The sequence below is a fragment of the Haliotis rubra genome, unplaced genomic scaffold, assembly GCF_003918875.1.
Source record: "Haliotis rubra isolate DU_JTF1 unplaced genomic scaffold, ASM391887v1 Scf77, whole genome shotgun sequence".
NCBI lineage: Eukaryota > Metazoa > Mollusca > Gastropoda > Lepetellida > Haliotidae > Haliotis > Haliotis rubra.
Window position 1 is genome coordinate 1,805,479 of NW_025767490.1, and position 10,979 is coordinate 1,816,457.

A 10,979-nucleotide genomic window follows, 5' to 3' on the forward strand; every position below is an offset into this window, starting at 1 on the left:
GGTCAGGAGATAGTTGATAAGATAGTGAAAGCCAAAATAAATTTTAAATTCATCATTTTAATATTTCGTTTCAAGTACAAGGCTGCTCATGCTGTTGATCACTGGATTGTCTGGTCCAGACTCGATTATTTACAGACCGCTGCCATATAGCTGGAATATTGCCGAGTGTGGGGCAAAAAACTAAACTCACTCATTCCTCAATAAGGCTCATCTCAAACACACTAAATATATTTTTTAGACCAAAAGAATCATTAATTTTATTAGAACACTATACTAACAGTGGACTTTGGTGTTGGTAACTGTGAATTGTACTTGTGAAGACTGCAACTGATGGTACAGGCTTTTCTTTACATGTCCCCATTTTCTGATGAATGAGAGCATGCTGCATGCAACTAGTCCTACCGCTGAAATGGTAGTTCTAGATAAGAACTTTTTGGTTGACGAAAGTTTTGAAAATTTTGATGTTTTTGAATGATGTTTCCTGATTTAAGATATTTTATGATTGAACAACATTGATGTCTGTTATTTGTTTCATGTAGTTGTTGATGTTTGTCAGATGAAATGGTAGTTCTAGATAAGAACCATAATTCAGTTGATTAATATCTTAGTCACCAGATAATATATATATACATAGTGTTTGTGTTGGTTGGGGTATATCTTGAATATGTAAGATAGGAGGAGGTTGATTCCTGTTAACCATACAGTTTCGTCATAAACTTCCTGCACAGAGAACCATGTTTACAAAGTGAGACTTCGTTGTTAAGGTAGGTGGGGTGGCCCAGTGGTTAATACATTCACTCATCATGCCATAGGTCATAGTTTGAATCTGCACTTGTACAATGTGGGAAGACTGTTTTTGACATCCTCTGCCATGACAATCTGCAATATTTCTACAAATGGTGTAACATCAGATTTACTTAATCACACACTTTTTCAGGTCATGTTTGTGTGAAGCAGAAAAGAGTTGTCATAGGATGACCAAGTGTGTTTTGATAGTTCCCAGACCATATGTTACGCAAACAGCATTCAATGCTTGCCAAAACTTATATTTCAGATTGTATGATTGTTTCATTTAGCAGAGAGAGACTATCATTGTTGTGTCCTATCAAGATTTTATTATTCACTGAAATAGTCCCCTGCTCCAATAGATGTCACCTTACCAGTTTCTTGATCGATCTGTAAACAAAGTGATCCCTTCTATAACTAATAAATTACGTTTCTATTTTCCCTTGTATGTCTCAGATTTATTTTTAAGAAAAGATACATTATGGCCTACTAACCTTTATAGAACTAGGTATCATTTTATTGGTGTTTGAACTATGTTTGTTCGCTACTGCTTAATGCCTGACTACAAACTTAACTCCCTGTTTATGTTTTTTATAGGTGCTCTCATTATGACCAATACAGTAATGTATTGTGACATTCATTATGGATACTTACGTGTTTGTTCTAAGAAGGTACTTTTTGATGCAAACTGAATACTTAAAGATTTTTATTTATAACATCTTGTGATTACACAGTGCCACATCTAGAGAGACTATACTGCTCAAAAATATTTAAGGACTGCCCAATTTTTATATGTTAGTGTTGTAGAGTTATGACATATTGATTGTCTGGTCCAGACTTGATTATTTACAGACCGCCGCCATATAGCTGGAATATTGCTGACTGCGGCATAAAACTAAACTCACTCACTCATTACCATAGTAAAAGAAAGAATTAGATGGTCTTTAACTTTTTCTGAGTTGTATATTGATAGAGTAGTACATCATGGATGTATTTTATTTTAACATGCCCTCAACGTTTGGCCAGTGTATTAGATGATGGACTGTTGCAGTGCTAGCTTGTTTACTACTCACCAATGTCCACACTGTTGTTAGTGATAAAGAAGTTAGATACTGTAGGAATGCCACCCTTGTATATACAGCTAGACCCTCACTGTTAAATAATAAGGAAGTAATAAGGCAGCAAGCATCAATCATTGACATGGCGATGAAGTGTGAATATCATCATCAGTCAGATTTTAGAAATCTACTTAAGTCCTCTCGTGTGAGAACACATTAACCCAGAAATGTCTACTAATAGTCTGTCTCAGAGTTCATGAAGCATATTATATCCTCTCCCATCCAGCCCTTACTGTACAGCAATACTATATCCCTAAATGAAGCAAGTCTAGATTTCTAGTGATGAATCTCCCATCTCACTGGGCTCCTTTTTACTTTAAATGTTGTTGCTTGTCTATATCACATTTATATACCTGTATTTTCAGAGACTAGGTTTTTGTCTAATGAAACATGAAACATTTCCTGCAATAGGATTCCTGCACTTGATTAATATATAGTATTTACTCTGTTCTAGATTAATTATGGTTATGGCTTGAATCAAAGGTATACAGTAATAAAAGTGATGTTGACTTTTAGAACTGTTTTGTGTTGTACGAATAATATGTCAATTTTTTCTTATGTATTTTGGTGATTACTGGTGCTACCCAATACTGTCAAAATTACAGATAGCGAAAATATTGTATTGTTTGTGTTTTGACAAAAACATGAGACAATCTTTAATCTTTTCATTTACCAGAGCACCATCGTTTCATACTTGTACAGGGACAAAACCAGTGAGGTCTATTTTCTGTGAATATGTACTGCATCACTCTGACTGCTGGACTTTGTTGTTTTCCAGTGATTGTATGTCTTGTCGTGTTTCCATCAATGTCAGGTGAATCATGTTTACCTAACAATCAAGTTTATGAAATTGTGAAATTTAGAAAAATTATACTCACCTGTGGACAGTCATGTCTATCATATCCTGACAAAATACCTGCTGGTCAGGTCCTAGGTTGTTGCCAAACTTAGCATCTTCTCCCTTGGTGTAGTTCCTTTCAAAACATACTACTCAAAAAAGGTTAAGGATCATCTGATTCATTTATATTACTATATTTATCTGACGTACCTTGACAAACTGTAGTTATATAAGGTCCTAATCATTTTTGAGTAGTGTGCAGATTGTTTTAAAGAAATTGTCTGTTTTGTGGTTTTGTGTGTAACTGTGAAATAATCAAGACTACCATCTTTATGGTTCTATAGAAGTGTTGCTGTTGCTTGTGTGTAGATATGTCATTAATACTCATGTATATATTCTGGTGAAAGGTTGTACAGGCCACTTGTAAAGATAAAAAAAATGTCTTAGGGTTTTCTCGAAAATAATGGGAAGGGTTATAATATTTTTCTGATTTTCCCAACAGCTTCATGTTGAATTCTTAATTGTTGTTGATATAAAGAAAAAACATTTAGATAACAACAAAGTGTGTTGACTTTTCTTCAAAAAATTCATCACACACAGATTACTGGTTATTGTAAACATTCTGAAATTTAAAGCAAAATTGGGGACCTTTGGAAAGATATACCAAATTAGGATGGATAAAACTATTAATATGTATCATAGGATCAGGCTTTTAGGATGCTTGGATGGGGAAACCTAATGAAGGTGAAACGTTTTTAATTGGAATGAAAAATTGCTCTGGAACCAAATTTAGGATGTACAAAACTATGTATATCAAAGGTTCTTGGTTTTAGGACAGGTTGATGGGGAAACACAAAATATTTATTATGTTGCCAAAACTTGTCCCACATTGTTTCTCTCTTCTGTCTGTTTATCCAGATCAGCTCGTGGAGACTTTGTCAGAACCAGCCATTTATGGTGTTTCTAGAAGACAGTAGAAATACAGCAGCAGTGGTATACCACCGTCCTTGGTGTACTGCAGTATTTACCATCGGTTCAGTTTCTGTTTTGTTGTTGTTTATTTCGGTTCGATCCAGTATTATAATTACGAATTCCCTGATAATACAAGATGCTTTATGATTGGTTAATTCTTTATGCCCAGACAATCGTTCTTTTGTATTAATGTATCTAATCAGGGATTGGTGTCTTATCATTTTCTTATTTTTGTTGCAGAAAAACTATTTGTTAGCCAACATATTTTTTTCTTGCTTTATATGCATGTTGTGTATTGAATTGAAATATACTGAACAGAGAGGTACGCATGACATCGATGGTGTATCACTGCTGCTTAAAGTAAGAGTAATGTTTACTGCAGTGAAGGGATGAACAGACAGTAAGAGTGTGTTGTCTATCACTGGGTATGGAGTGACAGTAAGAGTGTAATATTTGACTGTTTATGGGAGCTGGTGCACTATGAATGAATTGCTGTGTTTATCCGTATGTGTAGAAACAGGTGGAAAAGGACTCTTTTGTTTCATTCTCCAGAATCGTCTGTCTGTTCTGGTTCCATATTCTCCACACGTCCTTGTCTCTTATCATCCCAAGATATTGGTCTTAAAGTTGTTAAATTGTTTTCATGTTTATGTTCAAATTCTTGAAACCCATGTCTACACATCCTACACACCAGGGGCCTGTTTCACAAAGTGATCGTAGTGCTACGACTGTCGTAAGTCTATGTTAAAGTATGGGAGTTACGATCACCTTAGCACTAAGATCACTTTGTGAAATGGGGCTGATTGCTAACAAGGATCTCTCTGTTTTGTTGAAAAACTGAGTATTTGTAATATTTCTCAGGGAGATGTGTTGGATTATTGAATACCTTTGTTGTTTGGAAGATACCTAGGTTCAAAGGATGGAATCAGAACGTCTTCCTGTTTAAGATGTCGTATGACAGTCTCATTACAGTCAGGGTGCTGTAGTACAAGGCAGCCTTAGCGTAATCACTGTCACAAGTCTATGTCAAGGTGTGAGATGTATGATCATCTTAGTGCTAAGACTACTTTGGACAACAGCACCCTGGGTGCCGTTGTACAAAACAACCTTAGCACTAAGACTAACTGAAGTCTATGTTAAAGTATGGGAGTTACGGTCACCTTAGCGCTAAGATCGCTTTGTACAACGGCACCCTGATCTATTACTTGAACATCATAACCCTGTAGGACATTGGACTCTAAATTGAGGATGCATAGGTTCTTCAGCCAATCAGATGTCTGGTTCCTAATATATTTTGGCACCATTGTTCACCACCTTCATAGGAAATCTCTATTTAAAAAAAAAGAAAACCTTGCAGGACATGAGGACCTGACTGGTCCTTCCTTTTGGATGTTCTGGCACATACCAATGAGCTCTGGGCCCCATTGCACTGTGTGCTACTGTGATTGTAAGTCCCACACTTGATATTGGCTCATATAGTGATTGTAAGTCCCACACTTATATAAGATTGCTTTGTGCAACTGGGCCCTGACCTCTGTGGCATGTATAACCAAAAGGGGGAACCATTGAAGCGATATATTTTTTTCCATGTTTCGGGGCCCAGGAACAGCAGTTTACAAAATGTCCACAACAGTTTGATGTTACTGACATGATTATGTGCGTTCAGGACAGTTTGTATACAGTTCATTATTTTAAATAAAATGGTCTTGTCTGACTGCTTTTCTCACTCATCCTGTGAGAACTCAGAAGCTTTCATACTGATGTGTGATAAGAAAGTTAATTTGACAAGACCTCCTTTCAGAGGTGTTGTCAGATCCTATCACAAGGAATTGTGATGTTGGAGTACAGGATCTGACTTAAATGAGATTGATATCATGTGGTACTTCAATGACTTCTAATCAGCATCAGAGGGGTGGAGTAGCCTAGTGCTTAAAGTAATGGCTCATCACTGACGACCAGGGTTTGATTCCTCACATGGGTACAATGTGTTAAGCCCATTTCTGGTGTCCCCCGACCAAAAACTAATCTCACTCGCTCACCCTAATCATCATCACTGCTTCATCGCTTCTGCTGCTGAATATGTGCCAGATGTCTTCTTATACTATGGCAACCCCTGCTTAATCAACTACACATCCTGACCATCGATATCACCTTTGTCATCTTTTTGTTAGTATTGATATATTTAGTTTAATTTTATCTTTCTGATCCATCCTTGATCACTAGAGAACTGAGGAACCATTACATTTTAAGGAATTATTTGTAAAAAAATAATTTGTAAAAATTGTAAAATAATTTCTGTCATCAATCTGCTCAAATCCAAGACCTGTTTTATCTAACTGATGACTTACAGAGCTGTAGGATAATTGGTTTTATTCCCCATAGTGCGATGAATAGCAGTATGTGAACTGGTGCAAATATCACCTTGACAGCAACAGTGTAGCATGTACTTAATCCAGACAACATTGTTGATGTCATTTGAGTGGTATGTATAGGAAAATAATGATGTAACACCTGTGGTTTCCTGAGGTCATGGTCATGATTACTGCAGTTCTTTTTGTAAGGGGAACTCAAAAGGATTATCCCATAATGGGCAATACAGAAATTATTACACTTGCATGTTTGTCATACTGATTTTATAAAATACATGTATTATCCTTGCCCTCGCTATAGAAGTCAGTATGACACAGATGCTGGTATAATCATGATAATAATCTCTATATATTTCTGTATGTTGAGCATCTGTCAACTGTTATCTCACCATTCTGCCTAAGTATCCCCTTGTGCCATGTCACGTCTGACCAATATTGCCTTCTGTGTATGTACCATACTATTGAAATAAATTACCGTATCTTATGTTGTGTTGATACTTGGAGAGTATGTGTGACTGTACCAATATTGCTGGAAGGAATCTTACATTGTACCTCACTTTCAAGGTGACATGCGGGGCGGTGGGGTAGCCTAGTGGTTAGAGCGTTGGCTCGTCACTCCGAAGACCCTGGTTCGAATCCCCACATGGGTACAATTTGTGAAGCCCATTTAATAATAATAATAAAATGCAGATTTCTTCATGCGCCTTTTCCACGTCAGCAGATATGCTCAAGGCGCAACAATGACAGATTAAAAGAGTCTCCCACATTTATACAGCAATATGTACACGTCCAAAATAGAGTTCCTAATAATACATTGAAAACAGGTATGTTTTGAGTCCTGACTTGAATGTGGCAATACTATCAGAAACTTTCAGATTGTATGGGAGTGAATTCCACAAGGTTGGGGCTGCATATGAAAAAGTCCGGTTTCCAAAAGTTTTAAGCTTGAAGTTTGGCACGAACAGAAACTCCTGATTGGCTGATCCAGGCAGGCTTTGTTTGAGTAAGGAGTAAGCAGGTCAGATTTTAATGGGGAGCAAGTCCGTGACGGGCCATGTAGGTCAAGCAGAGGATTTTGTAGTCGCTTCTTGCCTTGATGGGGAGCCAGTGCAACTGTTTAAGAACAGGTGTGATGTGGCCATGTTTGGGAATGCGACTGATAATACGCGCGTCCGTGTTCTGCACCTTCTGTAACTTATCCAATAGCCTCTGACTGATCCCAAACAACAAGCTGAAATAATTTCTGGTGTTCCCCTTACCGCGATGATGTTGCCCTTAAAGCGCATGACATTAGTATGTTCAGTCAGTTGACATGCCCCCTTATCTGACATAAGTATGTTCAGTTGTCATCTCAGCAATTGCTGGACTATAGCTTATACAGCACATACTTGTTACCAATGTGTTCAAGAGGTTTGATTCCAATGTACAATGTGGCATTACACAAGGGCCATAACCCTATCACTAGGGCCATTGTCGTTAAAATCTAATTAAGTTTGATAAAACAATTCTATATAGATGTTCTGTCTTTTTGTGGATAATGCACATTTTAACTTTCATCTGACTTTTGCATTTGGACCTTGCTCTGAATTCCCTCGAAATTCTAAAATAAAAATCTAAAACAGCATAAAGGTTAAGATTTTATACCTAGATATGACTACTGCATACTGAAATTTGGTCAGTCTTTAGTTGGACACATATGGTGCTCAAAGACAGGAACCCTAATTATTGAGAATTATGAAACGTGTACATTTTACACACCACTCATTATTATATAAGTCCACAACATGCTAGTTTCAGATTGTTACTGCTCCTAGTGACAAATGCTAAAACATGCATTCACATAGTGAAACGATACGACCCAACCTCACCCCAGATGTGTCCTGCACTTGCTGTAGGAGTTCCTTGTTTCATAAAACACAACACATTTCATGCTGTGAATTGGGTTTTATTGTATATTAAATCTTTTTACAATCTATTCTATAACAGATTCCATTTCAAATCTGACCAAACAAATGCAACATTGCATAACACTGGGGTCTTCACCCCAAAAAGTCAAGTCTATACTTGAAAGTTAAACTTCCTAGACAAATGATCTGACTGAAATATTATAATTACATGCATGCTAATTACATTAAAAATGTCAATTAATAAAATAACCAAACTTTTGATACTGTGGCAACATAACTCAGCAGGTGCTTGATAAACTGAATAAAAATTGTCTAAAATTCTTTATCATCTTCAGCAGACAGGTAATCAGTTTATTGGGTGAAATGAAAAACAATTATGGAGACACATATAAATCAATTTAAACACTTTTTCTTCACAAGGGTTTCCGTAAGTGTCCCAATAATCGCATAGACCCAAATAATGTGTTTACCAGAAATGGACATATCCATAAGATTTGTCTTGTAAAACAGACACAGGTTAATCAGTTTAAACAACTGGCATTCTAAATAAATAAAACACAAGCATACACAATTATTCCAGTTCATTCATGTGAAGCACCATCATAGGTTTTCATATCCGCATTTTAACATTACCACACACCCTTCGTAATATGATTAACATACATCTAACAACCACTGTTCTAAAAGTACAACATGGTATTTGATCCTGGTAAAATTTGATTCTTCTACTCTGAAATAGTACCACAGCATAACCATCCAAAAACCCATCGGTCTTGCCAGGTGAATTTTCTAATATCAGCCAATGTCTGTTGTGGACCCCATACACTCTGTCACGCAATATTCCAGAAATATCAGGGGATACCATAAATGGGCTTCACACATTGTACCCATGTGGGGAAGTGAACCTGGATCTTTGACACGACAAGCGAACGCTTTAATCATGAGACTACCCCACTGCCCCTGAAACATTTAGTAAAGTATCTGAAAACAAACCTAATCAGCCAGTTCTGAATGTAAACACTAATGACAGGCCGTTATATGATTGTAAATTTTTGAAACAATCTGCTGGAAATCTTTCACTCTGAAAAGACATGTGAACATCTTGCAACCCTTCTGTGCAAATGATGAGGAAAGATTTAAAGCAGTAATTCTGAATTCTGTATCACAAAACTGGGGAGTTAAAAAATGTCAAATAAAAGATGTGCTATTATTTATTTGTGAATTTTGTAAAATATAATATCAGCAGAATGACATCTACACCCAAAGTGCCATAAAGGATATTAAGATTAACTTTTGTTGCTATTAAAATTTCTGAATCAAACCAGTAAGAAATGAACCTCAATCCTTTGGGAAGCTGACATCTGCTTGGCTAAAGAGACATAGAATCCTTCATTTAGGATTTTGTATTTAACAAACTCTCTGGCTTCACCTGCAGCTCTTCACATAGAAAGGTATTTTAGGACAATACAAGATCTGATTTAGACGAGATTCACAAGTAATATCTAAGGACTGATGAGACGGCTTGAATACTGACAAATTACATCGTCATATATCACAAGTCCGAATATTGACATTATAAAATCCTTGGACATCGTATGACCTAGAAAGAAAATAACTACAATAATCAACAATTACAACCACTCCCCTCAACAACCCCCTTACCAAACCACATCAACATCGTCCCCTTGAAAGACTTCAGTGATTCACATAGTGTCCAATGATGGAGATGGCAGAGGTTTGAACGGAAAATCGGTTTTCCAACAAAAATGTAATAATTTTTAAAATATCAGGTGTAAGTACTGACATCCTAATTGTCAAAGTTTGATCATCCTCAATGTTTCAATGATGATATAAAACTACATCTGTATATTCTCTATGATACTGCCTACAGTCAGGTATATCCAATAAATAGAAATAACTGAAAACATGGCAAGAACAAAACAAACCTACAAAATATATTCTGACACAGGAACAGACACAAACTGTCCTATAACCAGTCAACTGATCCCCTAAAGCTCACTTTTTCCACACATTCACCCAATACCAGGTGTAAGTTCTTTCTCATGACTGTTCTTTGGGCATTGAAAGCTTCTGCTCCAATCAATGTTGAGGATATGTATGAAAAATGCCAGTTTAGAATGAACTACATGAATAAATACAACTGATGAAGATGTAAAAAGTTGCAACCAACTTCTAAATACCTATTGAAGACCAATGAAAGTTGAGTTGGTTATGAGACATTAGGATTCCCTATTCCAGATGGTAGAAAATGAAGCCAAGAGGTGAAGGTCACCTTTGCCGTGGCAACTGTTAATTCAGCAGCAGTGTCAATGACAATAAATAAATAAATCATTACATTTACATAAATATTGAAATAAATGAGATAAAGCTTTGTAATTTCTCATTAGTTTGTAAACATCAGGATTTGGATGTAAATGGCAGTATATACAAACCCTACTTTATTGAACAAACAACAGTTGTTGGTAGTACACAACCATGGTGAACAAGGCACACATACTTCCACAGGGTCCCAGAGGAGTAATGTATTCATTATTCCTGCTTACAAAAGGCTCCATATTTATTATAATTTATTCATATGAGAGAGACAATTTCTATCTCATGGTAAAGTTTGTTTGAGTCAAAATCTATCCAATGAATTGCACTGTCACTCCAAAACAAATAATCGTAAATGACTCGCTTACCTGCCTGTTACCTGAGCTGTCGCAACATCTTGTCAAAAATCATGATATAGCTAATGAAAACAATGATAGTTTGTTAAACAACTTTTTATTTTGTAGACAAAAATTGTGACAAAATTCTGCAGAGTTGGTGTGTTTTTCCTTTTTACTTTGGTGTTGGTTTGAGTCATTTATGATTATTTGAATTGGAGTGCAATTCATTGGGGAGATTTTGACTTAAACGGACTGTAGTGTCTTCTCAAATCAATCTGCACGGTTCTTCCTGACTGATGGTATACAGCAATATCTGC